This window comes from Sinocyclocheilus anshuiensis, unplaced genomic scaffold (assembly GCF_001515605.1).
Source record: "Sinocyclocheilus anshuiensis isolate Anshui unplaced genomic scaffold, SAMN03320099.WGS_v1.1 scaffold111, whole genome shotgun sequence".
NCBI classification, from domain to species: domain Eukaryota; kingdom Metazoa; phylum Chordata; class Actinopteri; order Cypriniformes; family Cyprinidae; genus Sinocyclocheilus; species Sinocyclocheilus anshuiensis.
The window spans coordinates 745,387-768,470 of record NW_015552549.1 but is presented as its reverse complement, the minus strand read 5'-3'; positions in this window follow the sequence as shown (position 1 = coordinate 768,470).

Below are 23,084 nucleotides of genomic sequence, written 5' to 3'. Positions count from 1 at the left end.
CCGCAGTTAGTGTTGAAGCAGCCATGTCAGGGAGACGCTGTGTGTTTCTAGGCGAAAGCAAAAGCACTTTATTTGGCCTTCCAGAAGTAGATGCATTTAGGAATCTTTAAGATTACTTACAACAGAACAGCAATGCATTTTATGGACGATCGTTTCGTGAACCTAGGAGAGGAGGTAATTCTGACTTTGCTATGACAATCTGGCACTTCTGAATCAGCTACTGTAAGTATGTTTTGTTATTAGTTTAAGTATTTGCTATTGACTGTTCAAATGCGGAGTTTTGCGCATCGTGTGTGTGTGTGTGTGCGCGCGTTAGTTTTTACTACTTCAATTTATTTCATGTAGTTGCTAAGGCAACATTTCGTTTTAGCTTGTTTTTATTTCAATATTAATGTTTTTTTTTTTATTATTTCAGTTTTATTTCATTTCCTCTGAAGCGCCTGACTCAGTGTTTCAGCCTTTTGCTGTGATGAAGTTATTTGTGGCAGAGCCTTTGTTTCCACGCCTGAGCAGCACCGCGAGCAGAGGGGACTTTCAAGAGCACACATGCTTTCGTCTCAGTTTCACTGCAAGTAAGAGTGAGAGAGCGAGTGAGAATAAGAGAAACTGAAAGGGCGAGTACTTTAGGTTGTTGCATAAAAACTATGCCCTCAGACAGTGCAGACAGTGTTGCCAGATCAGGTGAACGATTTTCAGCCCAAAAGCCCCCAATCCAACAAAAAATCACCCAAAACAGTATAAGTATAGTGAAGCAATTAGCAGGAATTTCCCACTCGTTCACACACACACACACAACACACACACACACACACACACACACACACACACACACACACACACACACACACACACCATGACAGTCAAAACTGTGTAATTCATTGAGACTGTACGATAATCCAATAACAAAAAATTAACAACAATAATGCATTTACCTTCAAACAGAACTCCAGCACGTCTTTTGTGAAGTACATTGTTGAACATACAGAACTTTGTATATATACAGTTTAGATGTTTAAAAACCGCCAATCTGACCCCAGAGCAGCCCAAATTTTGTCCACATGGCCAAACCATTTTTTACCAGCCCAATCTGACAACACTGGTTGCAGACCAGAATATATATATATATACAGTATATTTTGCCTTGTTGTAAAATGGTCAGATTATTTTAAGAGACTTATTGACATTCACACAGTCATGAAGGTTTGCAGGGCTTCTTTCTATGAGATCTTTTCCTGTTGTTGTTTTTTTTAATCATGTTTAACTTTAATGTTTAGCATTTTTCAAATATTAATGAGCAGTGAAGTAGTTTTGCTAAAATTATAATTTTATTTAAATAAATAATAATAAAAGATTATGTCGAAGTTATTTCATAGCTTTATATATACAGTATATGCATTTGAATAGATACTTTTTAACAGTCAGATGGTGTAGATTCATGACATCTCATTCATCCTTCCACTAGTGAGCCAAATTCAAAAAAACTGAGCATCATTTTACTGTCATAACAAAGCTGGCTTTCAGTGAAGAAAAAGTTTTTGAAGTGAAGTAACAGCTTCCATGAAAGAAGAGGGACAAGAGGGCCAACTAACAGAAACACTACAAAGAACAGAGGATATGAGACTAGCTGTTGTGGCTGTGCCTGAAATAAACCTCTCCAATTTTTGTCTTCTTCTTTCTCGTTGTATGATGCTCCATTGATGAGTGTTGAGGACCGTACAGAAGCCACAATAAAGCTCCAGTCTAATGTGGATCTCCAATTGCATGGGGGTTCCAGCATAATGGATGATAAGATCCAGTTTACAGAGCACCGCTAGTGTGAAATGAAAGGTTTATTTAGCCTCTGTTTATTTTCTTCCCATCACAGTGTTTGTTTTCATCTTCGTTTTTTTTTACAACAACCACCTCTGGGGTTATTCTAACAGGCTCTGGAATTAATGAAATGCATGAAGAGGAGAAAGAGAGAATGAGATTGAGAGGAAAAGTTGTCTGCGGAGGGGGGATGTTTCAGGAAATCCATGCGGCTTCATTCCCTGGAGGGTCCTGTAGGGGTTTGTTCACCCCCCTCCACAGCCGTATCAGCCTCGTGTCTGTCCTTATCCTGACCTGGAATTCCTTCTGAATTATTCGGCGCCTACGTGCCTTTGAAATCATAGGGATTATGGTGAATCTGTGTATCATTCGATCATTAGTTTTTTTATTTAATATTGAAAGTAGAAAAATTAGAAAACGGCTCCTTTTCGTTTTTTTCTTTTTTCCGAAAAACGAAAATTCAGCTTAAATTTTCATTTTTCGTTAATGGGTGGAAAAATGAATAAACAGCTTGAATATTCGATTTCTACACGTGGGCGGGAATTAGACGACCCTTTCTGGTGATTGGTCAGCCGAAGATCAAACCGTGCCTTCATCAGTTCTTCTGCAGTATCACGCAGCAGAATAATAGTCCTCCACTGCTGCAATTGTACGGATTAATGACAGCTGTCATATCATACCCTGCCATGCCCAGCTGATGCAAAGAATAGAATTTATATCTACACAGAAGAAAGCCCTGTCTAGACTCTGCCCCAGTATTAGTTGTGTCGAGCTATTCATTAGCCTGTTTGTTTGATGAAAAAAGATTCAATGTAGTTGCAATAAATGCTTAAGAATCCATACAACTGCAGCAGTGGAGGACTATTATTCTGCTGCGTGATACTGCAGAAGAACTGATGAAGGCACGGTTTGATCTTCGGCTGACCAATCACCAGAAAGGGGTGTCTAATTCCCGCCCACGTGTAGAAATCGAATATTCAAGCTGTTTATTCATTTTTCCACCCATGAACGAAAAACGAAAATTTAAGCTGAATTTTCGTTTTTCGTTTTTTGGAAAAAAACGTTTTCTCATTTTTCTACTTTCAATATTAAATAAAAAAACTAATGATCGAATGATACACGGATTATGGTGAAGCCTGAATTTTGATATATGGAATTAATGACTTGAGGAGGACTTAAATGCGCAGTTGCTGTGAGCAAAGCAGTCGCCCTCATCGCTGTTATTAGATGACAGAGGAGATGCTAATTTCACCCTCTCCTCCAAGTGTGATCTGGGAATGGATCTGAGATTGAACTGTTCTCAGGATCCCAAAGGACACTGTTTATGCTCATACGCAAGTGGGGCCTGAAGAAACAGACAAAGTGACAAAGAATATTTATTTTTGATGCAGTCTAAACTTAATTCTGTGGAGACAGATGGTTCAACCGCTCGTCATTAATGTTTTTCATGGGATGCAAAACCTGAAATTATCTAGTTCCTCGTTGCCTTAAATCAGGGATTACCAAACTTTTATGTCCCAACATTTAAGGTAATATTTGGGGTAATATTTCAATCATTTAACAACATATCACATGCTTGATTTCAGTTAATGATCACATGACATGAAGGTAAACAAATAAAACATTTCACACACTGAATTTTTTTTTTTTTATTATTGTATTTTTTTTTATTACATTTTTTATTATTATTATTATTATTATTATTATTATTTTCAATAATTAATCAGCTTTTCATCAACTCACAAGCGCTTTAGCATTCCCTCACAAACCCAGGTTTGGGAAACCCTGCCTTAAAGAGATATTTCATCCGAAAAAGAACATTCTGCATCATTTATATTAATTTGTTCACTTTCATGCATTGATAATTTGGTGTAGATACAGTTTTCTCTCTATTTCTAGTAAATTTCAAGAACAAATACAAAGAAATGGCAAGTAACACTTTGAATTAAAGGGTTAGTTCACCCCAAAATGAAAATTCTGTCATTAATTACTCACCCTCATGTCGTTCCAAACCCGGAAGACCTTTGTTCGTCTTCGGAACACAAATCAAGATATTTTTGATGAAATCTGACCCTGCATAGACAGCAACGCAACTGAAACGTTCCTAGAAATGTAGTAAGGACATCGGTAAAATAGTTCATGTGACATCAGTGTTGGATTTCATCAAACATATCTTAATTTGTGTTCTGAAGATGAACGAAGGTCTTACGGGTTTGGAACGACATGAGGTGAGTAATTAATGACAGAATTTTCATTTTGGGGTGAACTATCCCTTTAAACATGACAGTTTGAAGTAGCAAGACTGAAATAGTATTTCCATGTAAAACATACTCCAATAGTCTTTATTTACAATCTGTAAGACTTTCTTCCATTTAACATACATTTTTCAATGTACTGTATGGATAGAAGATTTTTAAAGTATGGACACAACTTTCTTCAAAATATCATCTCTTGTGTTCCACAAAATAAAGAAAGTCATACGGATTTGAAAGGACATTAATGTACACCTTCTTTATGATAAGAAAAAAAAAAGCACTAAAGCAAAGGAGTACAAAAACTTAAAAATCTCAAAGCGGTCCCTCTGGTTCTCATATAATGAATATTAAGTGCAATCCCACATACACACTCATGCAAACACAGATGTATAAAACCCACTCAAGAACGCCCACCCGCATGCTGCCTCTCTACTTCAAACACACATGCTCCTGGTTTGCTGATGTCTGCTGCAGTCTAATTCCTGATGCATAGATGGAAATATGTGTTCAGCCATTGCTCTGGTGTCCTAAGCAAAGCCCCTCATACAGGTCCACTGCTCTTGCCAAGGGTGGGATGGCCTGATAAGAGCCCTAACCCTTCCAGTGGCCAGGTTCTGTATATCAGGGAGATGCCATAAGCTCATCCTGCTCCAGGCTCCAATGGTCTGATAAAGTAGAAGGGCAACACTGGTCCCTAATCAGTTAAAGCCCTGTATTTCAGTGCAGAAGCCAAAACTGTGATGGAAACTTTGTTTTAGCATTGTTGCACACACAGAAAGGCCATCATTTTTGCAGTTTGTTTATGTTTGCAGATTGTTTAAGCGTGTATGAAAGTTCATCGCTGATTTATGCAAAATGCTGTTTTCTGCTGCTTGCTATAGCTTCTGAAGAGAGCTGAGTCACAGGACAAGGGTTATATTTTCATGATGGTAAGAGATCAAAATCTCACAGTTCAGTTTGTATTCCATTACATCATTCTTTGAACACTTTATCACCCACTTTACCCAGTAATGCCATCTTCTGTACCAATTTGTTTTTCAGTACTGTGAGAGTGAGAACACAAAATGCAAAGCTTTCTTAAGATCAGCAAGCTTTGAAAGGGAATGGATGTTTTTTTTTTAATAAACAAATTAGCTTTGACAGTTAAATAATGGGGTTAAAGTTACGTTTTTTAATCTGGCTCTTCATTTTCATCTTCTTTTACTTTAATCAGGACATGACAAGCATAGGCAAAACTTTTTTGTGAATTATCGTGAGTGACAATTGAATATTTCTGGGCAGTTTTTAGATCTCTTAAATATAGAAGACCTTGGGTGCTTTTAATGTATAAATGTATCTTCAAATGTTTTAACATGAAAATTTAAGTAATTAGGTACAAGAGGCAATTCTGTAAATATGATCGCTGCTAAAGGAATTTGCTAGGCACAATGTGTAGTCCTTCAGTATAAACACAACCTTGAATGCCTTTTTTCTTTTATGAAATGGTTATTAAATTCATACAAATATTAACAACACAATGAAAACTTTGTTTCCTTAAGCAAATTCATTAAGTTCCATCCTTCCAATACAGACTATGCTTCTGTCTAACATAACAGAATGTTGCTAGGCAACAAAAATAACAGCTATTCGTGCTGCAGTGATATGGTAAGCCGGTGCTTTTGCTATTACTACAGTATATTGCATGTTTTTATACATCTGGAATGCTGTATATTTTGAGAAATGTCTTTTTGGTTGTTGTTGTTTTTCCATAAAATGGAAGTCAGTGGTCATCAACATTCTTCAAAATATATCTTCTTTTGTGTTCCGAAGAATGACAGAATATTCATTTTTATGTTATCTGTCCCTTTAAGGTGTTTCTTTGGATATTTTTGTAGTCAAAATTTTAATTTTATACACAATATTTTTTTTTCTGCGAAACTAAATATGCAATAAGACAACCTAAATCTTCTTTTCCCCAGAAGAATAAGGCTCTTAAACGCCACATCAATGCAGCATATTGATTCTGACCTACCAGTGTTAGCAGCCATTTAAAAAGCAGTTCAATTGACACTGTGACAGTCAGGGAACAAATTTAGCAAAACATCAATGTGGACTGATTGATTGTCTAATGCCTTAGACGGTGCATTGTGTAGGTACAGTCTATATTGGCATTTTCCTCCCTTTTCCTCTTTTCCACCCTCTTCCCTGCTTTTTTTTTTAATTAAAAATACAGTTCTGCTTCAGTTCAAATTCTCTTCTATAACTTTTCCTGGATTGATGTTAATATGGGAAGTGTCTCTCTTTATGCAAACCCTAAAGATTTAATTTAGATTTTTCACTATTTTCCTTTTAGTTAAAGTCTCCCCATTGATTACAAATGAGCCTCATTACCTGCCATACACTCAACCTGTCAGAGAGAGAGGGGTGGAGAGAGAGAGATCAATTTAACAGACTTACTGGCACAGTGCAAAATCCCCTAATAATCACTCGGTTCAATCATGCGTCTGAAAGCCATAAAGAAATAAAAACGATAAAAAGGACTCAGGCACTGAACTGTGAAAATCCCTCTAGTGTTTAAAAGGTAGATGCCAAACATTCTTCCTGAAAGTATTATCTAAGATCTTATCCACGACAGCGGGCATTTTGCTGGTGGGATTACGGGGCTTTCTCACGGGAAGAAATGTATTAACACCTGTCAACATCACGAAGAGATGGTGATTCAGAGAAGAGCTCTCATGGACCCGGGATCAATCAAGAACAGCCGCAAAAAGTATTTGGACACTTAAGTCACACTAACAAATGTCTTTGTGTTATGTAACTAAATATCAACTCAAGTGACATGAATTTTAAAATATATCACAAAAACACTTTTCAAGTAAAGCATTCCACAAAAACCTTAAGTGTCCAAATACATTTTGGGGCCACTGTGTTGCTGTATTTAGTATTTGCTGAACACGTTTTACAGTTTACCTGGAAAATGACACATTCATCTTCACAAGGCAAAAATCAAGCAGTAGTTGGTAGTAATGAGGAGAGTGCTCTCAGTTTGCTACCTATTTTGTGTATTCCTCTGACAATGTGAAAGACATGTACAAACAAAGGTGTTGGAAGGATTTCTCTGTGATACCGTTTTATAATGAAGTAGGAGCTATTTTTATTGGGCTGTTTAGTTAGGTGTTTTTATCTGGATGTGCAAAGCACACAGTTGCCCTTTGGTTTTCTGATTCTCTCACTAAGCAGATGCTAGATATAGGCTACAATGCCTTTCTCTCTCTCCTTCATGTTCTCTCTGACACATTTAGACACATACATGCCCTACAGGAAAGGTTGTTTCATTCATTATTTTGAGTTTGTTTCCCTGTATGTATTGTTCTGCCTTTCGCATTGTGGTTTCTGCAGGAAGTTGCAGGATGCTAAAAAGGGCAGCTCTTCGCCATTGATTAGACAATCCAGACCCTCTCTGTAGATTGCACATCATAAGCATATTATATATCGGTAACCAACCCAGGCTCATCGAAAAAACAAAAATTCTGCAAAATGATAATACGTTGCTTCTTGCATGTTTCGCGTACATTTCAAAGTGAAATTTCCAGTGAGTTGCACTAAATGCTGCACTGGGGTGCCTCAGGGCTCAGTTCTTGGACCACTTCTCTTCTCTGTCTACATGGCATCATTAGGTTCTGTCATTCAGAACTCGCATTTCAGCTTGTCTAACAGACATTTCTTGCTGGATGAAGGACCATCACCTTCAACTCAACCTTGCCAAGACCGAACTGCTTGTGGTTCCAGCAAACCCATTGTTTCATCACAATTTCACCATCCAGTTAGGCACATCAACCATAACTCCTTTAAAAACGTGCCAGAAACCTTGGAATTATGATTGATAATCAGCTTACTTTCTCAGACCACATTGCTAAAACTGTCCGGTCCTGCAGATTTGCTTTATTCAACATCAAGAAGATCAGGCCCTTTCTTTCTGAACATGCTTCACAACTCCTTGTTCAAGCTCTTGTTCTGTCCAGGCTGGACTATTGCAATGCTCTCTTGGCAGGTCTTCCAGCCAGTTCTATCAAACCTTTACAATTAATCTAGAATGCGGCAACAAGATTAATTTTTAATGAGCCAAAAAGAATGCACGTCACGATTCATTCAGTAATGAAACAAGTGAAGTATTTATGATTGAATCATTCAGTCAAACATTTTTTTTTTAATATTTTGTCACAGTCTCTTGTAAATTCCATGTTATTTTGCTTAGTTCAGAATCGTGAGAGAATCATGATCTCTATTTGATGATCATGATTCTCAGTTTATCCAGAATCGTGCAGCTCTAGTGAGGAGTACCTAGCTCTGTAAAGGTTAAAAACATCTGCTTTAAATTAATTAATTTATAATTTTGGTAACACTCCCAATTTAGCAAATAAGTGTAAATCAGTGTTATTTTATTATTATTTATATACCATTATAGTATTTATCTCTTCCATCTTTATTTGACCCTCTAACTCTAGCACTCTCTATTCTAATTCTATTCTTTAAAAAATAAAATAAAAAATAACACTTGCTTTCTAATTATTTTTGTATTCTATCTGCTTTCTTTTAATTTATTATACAATTAACAAAAGCAAAAAAAGACCTCTAACACTAGCTTGCTCTATTCTTTTTCTATTCTATCTGTTTTCTTTTTATTTATTATATTATTTTAAAAACCCTTGCTACGTGTACTGCGTTAAGTTGTTACACTTGTATATCATTGCTCTTTTGTTGATTTTGACTGCTTCCATTGTCCTCATTTGTAAGTCGCTTTGGATAAAAGCGTCTGCTAAATGACTAAATGTAAATGTAAATGCATGTTCAGTTTTATCTGAAACAGATGAGCGTGAATCTGGCAAAGTTTTATTACGTTGGTTGTTGTATGTATTAAGTCAGTTTGAAAAGGAAATGTCGGTTGAGTGACGTTAAAAGGTTAATGCTCTTAACCAAAACAAACGTGACATAAAAAACACATTTGGTGAAGCAACCATGCCATTTTAGCTTGTTTCTGCACACTCTACAGCTCATTTATCTTGGGACTTGTACCCGAGCATTCTGCATTGTCAAGTCAAGTCACCTTTATTTCTATAATGCTTCATGCAATACAGATTGTGTCAAATTGCAGTGATAAACAGGAAAATAGTAGAATCAGTTTTGGAAACTCATCACAAGTGGTATGCTGTACCAGGTGAGCTACTGAGCAAGTTTACTTCACCAGAAAAGCTATAGCTGGTAATGCATACATCTCAATGTATTAGCTCACAAATCATGTACTATGGTAAATGTTTTGAGGTCATAACATAAAATTGTGCAAAGAACCACAAGCCTCTACGGTTAATTTCTGAATAAAACTGGAAACTGCAGTGAATTGTATGTAAAGTTTTTGGTTTTTGGAGATTTACAAAAATGTAGGTAGAGGAACACTTTTCAAATGAACCTATAGGTTTCGGTAACACATTAGTAGATGCATTACGTCATTAACATTTTATTTTTGTGCAATTGTTATTGGACTAGGTTATTGTTGCTTTATAAACATATTAATTAATAAATGTATATGTATGTGTGTGTGTGTGTGTGTGTGTGTGTGTGTGTGTATATATTTTATTTATTTATTTATTTATGTATAATTCATTGTAGAAATTAACCCATGTTAGTAAGTGCTTTAAAAGTATTGTTAATTATTTCATGTTAGCTATTCCATTAACTAATGTAAATTTGTGCAGTTTGGTTTTAAAGTTTGATGAAAATGTTGATGTAGGCAACACACTGAACATCCATCACAACTCTTTCTTCACCTCTAAAACTCAAAAGTGACATTGCTCCTCAAGCCATTCACAACAACATTCTCATAATGCAGTAGTACAAGAGTAAGTGAAATGGATGGCATTATGGTTTTGGTCTGTGACTGACTACTCCCTTCCCACCTTTCCAATCCGTCTGCGAGCTGAAAAATTCATGAGGGTATCCACACCATGTCCATTAAATGTTCAGAGCATTGCATTGTTCCCAGATTCCCCTTCTGTGATAGAATCAAGTCCTAATGAGAAGTAATACAATTAAATCTACAGAAGCTAGGGCCACCTAGTGGCTGGGAGAGTCATTACATGGTATAAGTGTCAGTGCCAGATAATGGTTGGGGGAGTCATTACAGGCTGGAGACTTACAGGAGCCCCTCCTCCAGGAACGGCTCCTGACGTTCCCCTAGCTGTGTTGTTGTCCACGGCGGTGGAACTCCCTGATGAGATCTGGGTCTAGAATATCTCGAGCTGGCACCCAAGACCGCTCCTCTGGGCCATAACCCTCCCAATCCACAAGATACTGGGTTCTCCCACGGACCTGGCTAGAGTCCAGTAGTCGGCGCACGGTGTAGGCTGGCTGACCACCAATGATGCGAGGAACTGGAGGGGGTTTCCTGGCTGGGGACAAAGGAGAATAGACAACAGGTTTCAAACGGGAGATGTGAAAGGTGGGATGAATGCGCATGGACCTAGGTAGAAGAAGTCGGTAGGACACTGGGTTGATCCTTTTGAGGACTTTGAAGGGCCCGATGAAGCGAGGCGCTAATTTCCGTGACTCAACGTGCAGAGGGAGATCCGTAGTAGACAGTCACACTCTCTGTCCTGGTCTAAGTGATGGTCCAATTCTACGGTGCTGGTTTGCATGCCTCTGCTGTTGTTGAGTGGCTCTTAGTAGGGCTACTCGTGCTCTGCGCCACGCCCGTCGACACCTTTGGACAAGTTCACCAAAACCTTCTCTGGATGAGTTTCAATGTTCTTGTGCTCCCAGGATGGCCCGAAGAAAGGGAAGCATGGCCCCACTGTAACACATCAGAACGCATGGAGTTAGGCACAAAAAGGCGACCCGGAGGGCCGTTACCTGGGTCGGGATGTTGCTGTTGAGGCCATGAGGGTGGGTTCTGGGTTCCTTGTTCTGGGCACACACAGCACAGACAGCAACAAAAGCCCGAACGTCTCGTTGAATGTTGGGCCACCAAAACCTTCTCTGGATGAGTTTCAATGTTCTTGTGCTCCCAGGATGGCCCGAAGAAAGGGAAGCATGGCCCCACTGTAACACATCAGAACGCATGGAGTTAGGCACAAAGAGGCGACTCGGAGGGCCGTTACCTGGGTCGGGATGTTGCTGTCGGGCCCTCTTCACTGCGGTTTCGATTCCCCACTGGATTGATGCCACCACTCTGGAACTGGGTAGGATTGGTTCGGGTTTGCCCTCCACTTCTGGTGGATCAAACTGCCTTGAGAGAGCATCAGGCTTTGAGTTCTTCGATCCTGGACGGTATGAGAGGGTAAAGTCAAAGCGGTTAAAGAAGAGGGCCCAACGAGCCTGACGTGAGCACAATCTCTTGGCCTCACGGATGTAGGTGAGGTTCCTGTGGTCTGTCCAGATAAGGAATGGGTGTTTGGCACCCTCCAGCCACTGTCTCCACTCCTCAAGTGCCAACTTCACTGCCAACAGCTCCCGGTTACCAATGTCATAATTCCTCTCGGCTGGGGAAAGTTGACGAGAGAAGTAAGCACAAGGATGAAGTTTGTGGTCACTTCTTGCTCTCTGTGACAAGACTGCTCCTACCCCAACGTCCGAAGCATCCACCTCGACTACAAAGGGCAACTCGGGATCTGGGAGAGTCAGAATGGGTGTGGAAGTGAAGAGCTGCTTAAGTCGGTCAAATGCATGATTAGCCCTCTCAGTCCACTTAAATGGGCTTGATGCCTTCTTGGTAAGAGCGGTCAGGGGTTCTGCTATAGCACTAAAGTTCCTTAATGAACCTCCTATAAAAGTTCGCAAATCCCAAAAAGCGTTGGACCTCTTTGACGGAGCATGGTTGGGGCCAATTTAGAACCGCCTGAATCTTGCCAGGATTCATCTGGACGTTGCCACTAGAGACAATGAATCCAAGAAAAGAGACAGTGGGGACATGAAATTCGCTCTTCTCCAGTTTGACAAAGAGTCCATTTCTCAGCAGTTGAGATAGGACGATTCGGACATGTTGTACATGCTCTTGATAGCAATGAGAGAAGATGAGAATATCATCAAGATATACGAATACAAACTTGTCTAGCATATCTCGTAGCACATCATTAATAAGTGCCTGAAAAACGGCTGGAGCATTGACTAGCCCAAAGGGCATTACCTGATACTCATAGTGTCCCTTAGGAGTGTTAAAAGCAGTCTTCCACTCATCTCCTTCTCGTATCCTAACAAGGTGGTAGGCGTTCCGAAGGTCTAATTTTGTGAAAATGGTTGCCCCTTGAAGGAGTTCGAAGGCTGTAGTCATTAGTGGCAGTGGGTAGCGGTTCTTTACCGTGATGCGATTAAGGCCCCGGTAGTCAATGCACGGCCGAAGACCGCCATCCTTCTTCCCCACAAAGAAGAAGCCAGCCCCTGCCGGTGACGTAGATGGCCGGATGAACCCACTGTTAAGAGCGTCATTGATATATTCCTCCATGGCAGTTCTTTCTGGGCCAGAGAGGGAATAAAGTCTCCCTCGAGGAGGGCAGGTACCCGGTAGCAGATCAATTACACAGTCATACGGTCTGTGGGGTGGCAGAGAGGCCACGCGGGTCTTGCTGAAAACTTCAGAGGTCTGCATATTCTGAGGGGACTCGAGACAGCTCAGGAGGAAGCACTGGGACTCCAGAGGATACAGGTCTAAGCTTGGGGATAGTTAGCACCTCTGTGGATTGGGCTGGTGGCTTGAGAAGAATGGGCAGCAGCTTGGAAGTGGTTGGTCTTGAGTCAGGAGATGTCGCCAGCAACTCGGAAAAATAACAGAGAGAGAGACCCGAAATACCACAATTAGTGCCCCAATCAATCACTACCCTGGCTGTCCAATCTATATGTGGATTGTGAAGGGATAACCATGGGAAACCAAGAATTAAAGGGAACTCTGGTGAATGGATCAAGAAAAACTGTATCTTCTCCTTATGACAACCAATTTGGAGATGGAGGGGTGTAGTGCACTGTCTTACCTGACCAGAGCCCAGGGGTCTCCCGTCCAATGCAGTTATGGTCAGGGGTTCTTGAAGAGAGATGGGCTGAATTCTCAGGTGTCTGGCCAAAGTAAAGTCCATAAAATTTCCAGCAGCCCCTGAATCTAGGAAGGCCAGAATCTTATGATGTTGGTTACCCCAATCCAGTGATACATTGAGTGAAACCCCAGAAGCTGCTGGTTGGGGGAAGGTGATTACTCTCGTCCCAGCCCCCCTCTTCGTGGACGAGAGTTGTCTTTTCCCGTCAACTCTGGACAGTTGGATCTGAAGTGGTCTGGCTTTCCACAGTACAAGCAGCATTTTTCCCTCATTCGTCGTTCCTTCTCGGCTTGTGACAGTCTGGCCCTTCCCAACTGCATGGGTTCCTCGAAATTCATGGGAAGTGGAGGTGAATCAAGGGCACTGCTAGAAGCTTGGGGCTCAGGCAGCCGGACCTCCCCACGGCGTTCCCGTCTGCGCTCTCGAATGCGGTTGTCCACCCTGATGGCAATGTCAATAAGGGACTCGAGGTCAGGAGCCGGATCTCGGAAGGCCAGTTCATCTTTGAGTTCAGGGGACAGGGCACGGTGAAACGTCTCTCTCAGGGCTCGTTGGTCCCACCCGCTCTCTGAGGCTAAAGTGCGGAACTCAATCGCAAACTCTGCCACTCTCCTTGTCCCTTGAGAAATCTGAAGCAGCCTGTGGTCAACCTCTCCCCCACTGGTAGGGTGATGAAAGACCCTCCTCATCTCTGCAACAAATAGGTCACAATTGTCAGTAAGTGGGGAATGTTGTTCCCACAAAGCCGTAGCCCAGTCCAGCGCTTTTCCGGTGAGCAGAGTGATGTATGCAACCTTGCTGTTCTCTGTTGGAAAGCTGTTAGGTTGTAATCCAAATGCCAGAGTACACTGAGTGATAAAGCCTCGACATCTCTCAGGATTCCCATCATATCTCTCTGGTGCAGGCAGTCTTGGCTCAGGTAGAAGCCCAGGAAATGGAGGTGTGGACCTTTCAGCTGGAACGGATGGGGTGGTTAAAACTGGAGAGGCTTGAGACCTAGTCTGCTCTCTCAAGCGTTGTAGTACTTCAGTTAGGATCTGCTCATGTCTGTGAATGGTGGAAGCTTGGCCAGACAGAGCAGCTAGTATACGATCAACATTGGAGGCAGGTGTGGCATCTACTGCTGGGTCCACTTCCATGGTTCAGTCTTGCTGTGATGGGTGTCTGAGGCTGGAATCGAACTCGGGTCTTTTAGTCAACTGAACTGCCTCTTTTACCACTGAGCTATGGTGGATGACAAATAACAGATGGACCCAAGGGCAGAAGAATAACATGCAGGCTTAGATGACTGAACAAAAAGTGCTTTACTGAGGAGTCCAAGATCAAAAGTACAACAAAAAGGAAGCCGTGCTTCCACAGAAAAAATACAAGAAACAAAAGATGAGCAAAAGGCAAATCCAAAAACACAACAGACTTAGCTTTCTTGGTGAGGATAACACCTGCATAGTAGGCTCAAGACTGAACACAACTGAAAGAAAGAGGCATGCTTAAATAGGCAAACACAAATTAGGTAATGACCCACAGGTGGGAGGAATCAAGTCCTAATGAGTAGTAATACAATTAAATCTACAGAAGCTAGGGCCACCTAGTGGCTGGGAGAGTCATTACACGGTATAAGTGTCAGTGCCAGCTAATGGTTGGGGGAGTCATTACAAGCTGGAGCCTTACACCTTCCCCCACCCTCCACCCCCCCGTTTCGTCCTAACCACCCAGCGCTAGGAATAGCCTGGTGAGCTTTTCAGAATACATTTCATGCATGCTAATGGAAGCTCAGGAATGAAGTTTGTATTTTCCATTGCCTGAGGTGGCTAGTGGAGTTTTATCCATAATTCCCCATGTAAAATCATAACATTTCCCCACCAGGGCCGGCTGGTAATAAAAAAACTATAGGAAGCGAGATGCATGCATATCATCTGTCTTGCTGCAGTGAGTGTATGTGTGTTTCCGCTCATGCCTGGAGGTCCAGATTAGCTCTAATCTATGCAGTGTGAAAACCTGCTAAAATGGAATGCTATTGATGTCATTATTCTGTTGAAATCTGTCTCAAAGCTGCTTTAATGCTATGGAAACATGCTCAATCCATGCAGACACTCCGTTTCAGATGCATATTCGTGAGGAGGTCAGCATTCACAAGCTATTATTACTCCACTGGCCTTTATTAACCCCTGAATCTGAACCATGGGGCGCTGCAGACTCATCATTGCCTATTTCAGCAGCTCATTTTCACCCTGCTTGCCTCACCCCAGCTCATCCAGTGTTGTCAAGGAGATCGTAAGCATTAATTGTAGAGGACAGTTTTAATCATACAGTGAGGTCATTATGTAGCAGTGGTCACTGCAGGAGAGCACCGTATGACTGAAGGAGAGCACTGGAATTGTCCACGAAAATGCAATTAGCAGCCCCTTCACAGACAAGGTTGTGCCTTTGCCTAATTATATGAGGGTCCGGTGGGGTCATTTTGGTTCAACATCTCCTTGGCATTTAAAACAGAGAAACACTGTTGCCAGTAAGTTACTGTAATTAAGATTTACAGTAGCAAACTGTATTTGCTTTACAGTTGCAAACTGTACTTTTTACAGTAAATTACTGTCAAAAATCCAATTCATCAGTATAATTCATTTTAATATATTTCATTAGATTTTATAATTTTTATATAGAATTCATTTTATTTTTACCCTACATAGGTACTACTGGCATTCAATTAAAACAGACACAATAATAACAAAATATCACATTCTTTATTTATACATTAACACTTATAAATACAGTCTTCCAATGCTGGACCAGTGCATCTTCATTTCTCCTGTCTTAGGACATTTTGCAGTGCATTAATGTTGTATCATCTGGATTTATCCTAACAAAGAATCTTTAGGCAACAGAAACATATAAGGGAGAAAAAAGACAAGCAGCCAAAGAATACATAGCCATCTGCAAAACTCAGGTGCTGCTCCAAAACGTGGCCACTACCTTTGCTCACCATCCACTTTGTTAGTGACAGAAATGTCTTCTCTGAAAAACAAGTAGAAATGGCACACTTTTAAAAGGCAAACCCCATATAGAATACACAAATCTCTCAAAACCATATTTGTTCTCTTACCATGAATTATCATTCTCAGGGCGGCATGCTCATGTCTTTCTTGATGCTTCATTGTAGCTGCCTTTAACCTAGCTAACATACGATTTTATTTTCTCAATAGGCTACTGGCCAACATTAACTAACACCTGAACAAAATTTCACATTAGATAACTTAATGTTAATACAAGGTAAGCGTTGCTCGTTAAATTAATTTTAATTAAGGTAATTCAATAAGCTGACAAAAGTCGTTTGAAACAACAGCGCAGTTTACCATACTTAAGTTTGTTACCGCTATGTTGACGGGTAAATGTTACTAGGTTAAACTGGTGTGCAAAAATGTTGACACAAACACACAGACAAACGTACATATATTTACCTTGCTTACTGATCTTATTCTCTCGTAAGGTGCATCGACACACAGCGCAGATGTTCTCTGGAACTCTTCCACTCTCGCGGGTTCATCCCCGAGCAAAACCCGCGGCGCTGCCGCGCTGGTTCCGTGTATTCCTCGGACGCGAGTGGCGCGGCGCGGCGCGACTCGACTCGACTCGACTCGACAAATGGCAATATAGAACCCTACTATCTACAGTGGATGCGGACAGTAAAGTGATGCCCCGGTATATTTCTGACTCACAAATGTACTCCAAGCGCTCGCGCTGTTTCTGACACGAAAGACAAACGGATTTTCCAATCATTACAAGCGATGTAACATCCAGTGTAGTCAGTCCCAAACTGTTGTGGCGTTGTAGACACGGTGCAAGTCAAATCTTGTCAATCCAAATGTGAGAAATGAGGAAAATAAGCAACCTCAATAGAATGGCGCCAAAGAGGCCGTTAAGGCAAATACAGTAGTATACAGCAATTTAAAAAAATACAGTAAGTCACTGTATGTGGGGTTTGACGTCACAGAAAATTCCCATGATGCAAAGGGTATTACAGTTATTTACTGTAAAGCGAATTTGCAGTATTATACTGGGTGATATACAGTAAATAACTGTAGAAATGACAGAAATGTCTAACAGTGTAGGGTTGGGCCGATAGACGATGCCATCGTCCATCGCTGATGGCTGACAGACCTCACGATGTTAAGCTGACATTCACAGGGAGTTTAAATTACAGGCTTTTCCCGAGCAGAGCCCACCATGACTTCACAAGCATTCCTGTCAGTCATCTTCAGGAGTGGCACTTTTGAAATATTGCTCTTGAAAACAAGTCATTTTTTACTTGATACTTTTAAATTGATTCCATGCTTCTGTCCTGCCTCAGTGATTAGGTAATTAAAGCTATTTAATGGGCCAATTTCATTTAGCTGATTGATATTGTGACTGGAAACTACGGCTCCTGAGGGGCCAGCATGCTGTATGCGCTCACCTTACAATAAAACATGCTTATGAATGCGCATTGGAAACAATAACTATTAGCACAGCTAATTACTGAGGCAATCATCTTTTTCTGTTCGTTTTTTTTTTTTGTATAATATTCAAAATATGAAGTAATTAATGCTAGATCTGTGGTTATGATTTGTTTACATGAATGAGAGCAGTTTTAACTAGATTGGGGCTAGATAAATGTTAATGTTGATCAGTGTTTATAATGTTTATAAGAGAAGCTTGACAGGAATGTGCTATTAGTGTGTTTTGGTTTGTGTGACACTGTATCATGGAAATACTTTATATTTCATGTTCTAGAAACTTCACGAGGAAGTAAAATCTTTCTTTTATGGATGAACAATTAAAAGAAAAACATTTTGAGGCAGTAACGGAGGATTTATGTAGTCACAGAATCTGTTCTCATTATCTTGAAAAGCATTGAATGGTAAGAAACTGTAACATTTACACTGTGTTGTGGACATATCTGCTATTTTTGTTTGTTTACCTCACGGGTGCGGCGCGACTCGACAAAAGACAATATAGAACCCATTATACTATCTACAGTGGATGCGGACAGTAAAGTGATGCCCCGGTATATTTCTGACTCACAAATGTACTCCAAGCGCTCGCGCTGTTTCTGACACGAAAGACAAACGGATTTTCCAATCATTACAAGCGATGTAACATCCAGTGTAGTCGGTCCCAAGCTGTTGCGGCGTTGTAGACACGGTGTAAGTCAAATCTTGTCAATCCAAATGTGAGAAATAAGGAAAATAAAGCAGCCTCAATAGAATGGCGCCAAAGAGGCCGTTAAGGCAAATACAGTAGTATACAGCGATTTAAAAAAAAATACAGTAAGTCACTGTATGTGGGGTTTGATGTCAAAGAAAATTCCCATGATGCAAAGGGTATTACAGTTACTTACTGTAAAGCGAATTTGCAGTATTATACTGGGTGATATACAGTAAATAACTGTAGAAATGACAGAAATGTCTAACAGTGTAGGGTTGGGCCGATAGACGATGCCATCGTCCATCGCTGATGGCTGACAGACCTCACGATGTTAAGCTGACATTCACAGGGAGTTTAAATTACAGGCTTTTCCCGAGCAGAGCCCACCATGACTTCACAAGCATTCCTGTCAGTCATCTTCAGGAGTGGCACTTTTGAAATATTGCTCTTGAAAACAAGTCATTTTTTACTTGATACTTTTAAATTGATTCCATGCTTCTGTCCTGCCTCAGTGATTAGGTAATTAAAGCTATTTAATGGGCCAATTTCATTTAGCTGATTGATATTGTGACTGGAAACTACGGCTCCTGAGGGGCCAGCATGCTGTATGCGCTCACCTTACAATAAAACATGCTTATGAATGCGCATTGGAAACAATAACTATTAGCACAGCTAATTACTGAGGCAATCATCTTTTTCTGTTCGTTTTTTTTTTTTGTATAATATTCAAAATATGAAGTAATTAATGCTAGATCTGTGGTTATGATTTGTTTACATGAATGAGAGCAGTTTTAACTAGATTGGGGCTAGATAAATGTTAATGTTGATCAGTGTTTATAATGTTTATAAGAGAAGCTTGACAGGAATGTGCTATTAGTGTGTTTTGGTTTGTGTGACACTGTATCATGGAAATACTTTATATTTCATGTTCTAGAAACTTCACGAGGAAGTAAAATCTTTCTTTTATGGATGAACAATTAAAAGAAAAACATTTTGAGGCAGTAACGGAGGATTTATGTAGTCACAGAATCTGTTCTCATTATCTTGAAAAGCATTGAATGGTAAGAAACTGTAACATTTACACTGTGTTGTGGACATATCTGCTATTTTTGTTTGTTTACCTCACGGTTTAGTTCTGTCTATGACCAGATATAGTCTAGTTAATGAGTTTATGCAGCAAGGATATCCAAGTTATTGTGGAAAAGAATGAGTTTATTGTTGTCTCACAAAAGTCTAGATGAAATCTCCAGGGTTTGGTTGGATTCTTAATAGAGAAAAGTTTAATTACAGCTTAACGCCTGGGTTAACTTCTCACTGAAATATTTAATTTCCTTGCTGAATGGAGGATCGGCTATTGTTTGAATATAGTTCTGTTGAAATCTAGCTCAATACGGTAGGTTTAAGATGAAGTTTGGCTAATTGTTTTAGATTTATAATGACAATAGGAGAGTGAAATGATGATTTATCATCGTAAGAGACCCATTTGCTTTCTATGAATAAGGGCTAGCCATAATTAATTTATATTTTTAGATATAATGAAGAAATAATGAAGATTAATTGGCATAGTTTAACATATAGTGTTTTCTAATAAAAAAAAAATCAATAACATTTGAGTGGTATTATATATTCATCAGTAGTGGTCTATGACTGAATGTAAATAGTTGTATGGACCACTTTTATAATACTTTAATGGGTTTTGCATTGTTTTTAAACCTTAACAGCTCTAGTCCTCATATTGGCAAAGATATTTTTGTGTTCCACAGAACAAATTAAGTTTGAAACAACATGATGGTGAGTACATTACATAATGTCTATTATTGGTTCAGTTGTTCCTTTAAGGATTAGACAGAGTTTATCATCCTTTTAGGATTTGACCTTTGCTTGACTTTATCTTTCCTCACCCTTTCATATCCTTCCATGCCCCCTCACTCTTTCAGTGTTTCTCCTTCTCTGGCTCGGTATGAGTTCTGGCACATGAATAAACCTGCCATTAGCTGCAGGTGTGCTAGAGTTCAGGTCTGCTAGTGATGGCAGGTTCCTGTTTCTGAATTCACACAGAGGACAAACCGGACATCTTCAGTTCTAGTAGTCTTCAAGTCCTGGTTATGAGAACCAATCAAATGAAGCACAGTGGAATATTGTATATAACCAAAATGCCTTTTATATTTGGCTTGCCTGAAAAATGGATACAAATTTTAAAATACAGTACTTACATTACTAGTTAAAAAAAAAAAACAGGGATATATACTGTAATAAATGTAGTACTATAATTGGCTTTAAATTGTGTAAATTTGACATTTTTGATGGGCAACATGAAACTTACTGCAAATTTGTATTTATTTCTTTATTTATTTTACAGACACTGTGAATGTAGACTATTTTAATGAATTATAGATTATAGTGCATTGAATGCAGATATTTCCAGTCATCAACCTTAAAAAGACATTTGCTCAGGAGTTGTGATCCACAAACTTTTCTTGAAAATGGCTTGGCATTCAAAATAAAAATACAGATTAATCTTTCCTTTTGCTTGGTTCTCTCGCTTTCTTCTTCACTGAATAGAGGGATTATAAATCACAAGAGTGTTTTGAATTATGATCTTCCTGCATATTTTACGGTGCGTCATTTCCGTAAATAAGCTCTCTCAGTGCTCTTTATCTTCTTAATGGGACTTGAACAGTTTTTTTTTACATTGTCACCACAGTGCAAAGATTATCTGTCCATTTCAGTTCACATCCCATAGTACAGGATCTAACCATTAGATCAGAATCAGAATCAGAATGAGCTTTATTGCCAGGTATGTTTACACATACGAGGAATTTGTTTTCGTGACAGAAGCTTCCACAGTGTAACAGAATGACAGTGACAGAACAAAAAACACAGATAATAAAAAATAGAACAAGTAAATAAGGAATAAAAATATATAAATTGACAGTTGTATGTGCAGGTATATTACAATAGACAGTTTTTGTATGTACAGGTACTGTATATTATGTGCAAATTTGAGGTGTAGACTGAGTATGAGTGTTAGATAAATAAGTGTATGAGTGAATAAATAGTGTGTGTTCCACAGTTATTGTTAAGTGTTCATGAGATGGATGGCCTGAGGGAAGAAACTGTTCCTGTGTCGGGTCGTTCTGGTTCTGGTGTCTTTTCAAACCTGCAGTAGAACTCGTTCAGATCGTCTGCCAGTTGTTGATTCACCGCAGTGCTGGGGGATGGTGTCTTGTAATTGGTGATTTCTTTGCAAGCAGATTGTTTTGCATATCTGCTTGCATCCCATTCATTTTCCTCTCCAGTACAATGTAAACGTCCTAGTATGTCGAGGGGACAGAATGAATATGAAATCTTATGAAAAGTCCTGTTAATAATGAAAGAAAGCCGAAATCCCTTCCCTCCCTTCAGCATCTGTGTTAATTTGCACAAGGTTTCATTCCTGTAGCACCCCACTGTCTTTGCCCTGCCACTCTGATAAATCAACGCATTGACAGAGATGCATCTTGGCTTGTCACATGCACATTTTCTAATCATTGAAGGGCAGTAAGTGATTTTCTCTCCCTGTTCTTGTGGGATCTGGCCCTGTGACTCGTTTCATTATTCTGTTATGTTATTGGCATGATGTGCTCTCAGAGGTATTACAGCCCAGTCAACAATTTGATCTCACAATGATGTCACCATGAGCTGATCGTGTGAACTCACAATGATTTCACCTATTACTCACACCGTGAGGATCACAGTATGAGGATCGTGTGATGTCACTGTGATCATCGCATGATCTCACATGTTGACTGAGAGGTACACTATTGTATTGTATGAGGATATAAACAACACCTCTGTTTTTCACTAGCCAAGCTTGTGTTCCTTCAATTTGCGATTAGACATCCATGCTCCTGCATCACTGCCTTGTGCAAATATATGTCATGGTTGTGCGGTGTTTGAAGAATTACAGTATAATATTTTGATATTTTATACATTTCAGGCCTGACTGTGTGCTGCAGGCCTCAAATGCCAGTTGCCATGGTTACTGTTGCCCGTGGAAGTTGGATGATTGTTGCTGCTGCAGCTCACATGACTTTAAACGTTATCAACACATGCACACATATACCTTATCAAGTGGATGTGAAGCTTTGGAAGTGTGTCGCAAAGTATCAGTGGTGAACTTGTGCAATCATATTTGTGTATAGTTTTTATTTATATGTGTGTGTGTGTGTGTGTGTGTGTGTGTGTGTGTGTGTGTCACCAATCAGGCATAACATTATGACCACTGACAGGTGACGTGAATAACACTGATTATCTGTTCATCACGACACCTGTTAGTGGGTGAGATATATTAGGCAGCAAGTGAACATTTTGTCTTCAAAGTTGACATGTTAGAAGCGGGAAAAATTGTCAAGCGTAAGGATTTGAGCGAGTTTGACAAGGGCCAAATTGTGATGACTGTGTCAGAGTATCTCCAAAACTGCAGCTCTTGTGAGGTGCTCCCAGTCTGAAGTGGTCAGTATCTATCAAAAGTGGTCCAAGGAAGGAACAGTGGTGAACCGGCGATAGGGTCATGGCCGGCCAAAGCTCAGTGATGCACTTGGGGAGCAAAGGTTGGCACGTGTGGTCCGATCCAACAGACGAGCTACTGAAGCTAAAATTGGTCAAGAAGTTAATGCTGGTTCTGGTGGAAAGGTGTCATAATACACAGTGCATCGCAGTTTGTTGCGTATGGGGCTGCATAGCCGCAGACCAGTCAGGATGCCCATGCTGACCGCTGTACACCGCCGAAAGCACGAACAGTGGGCAC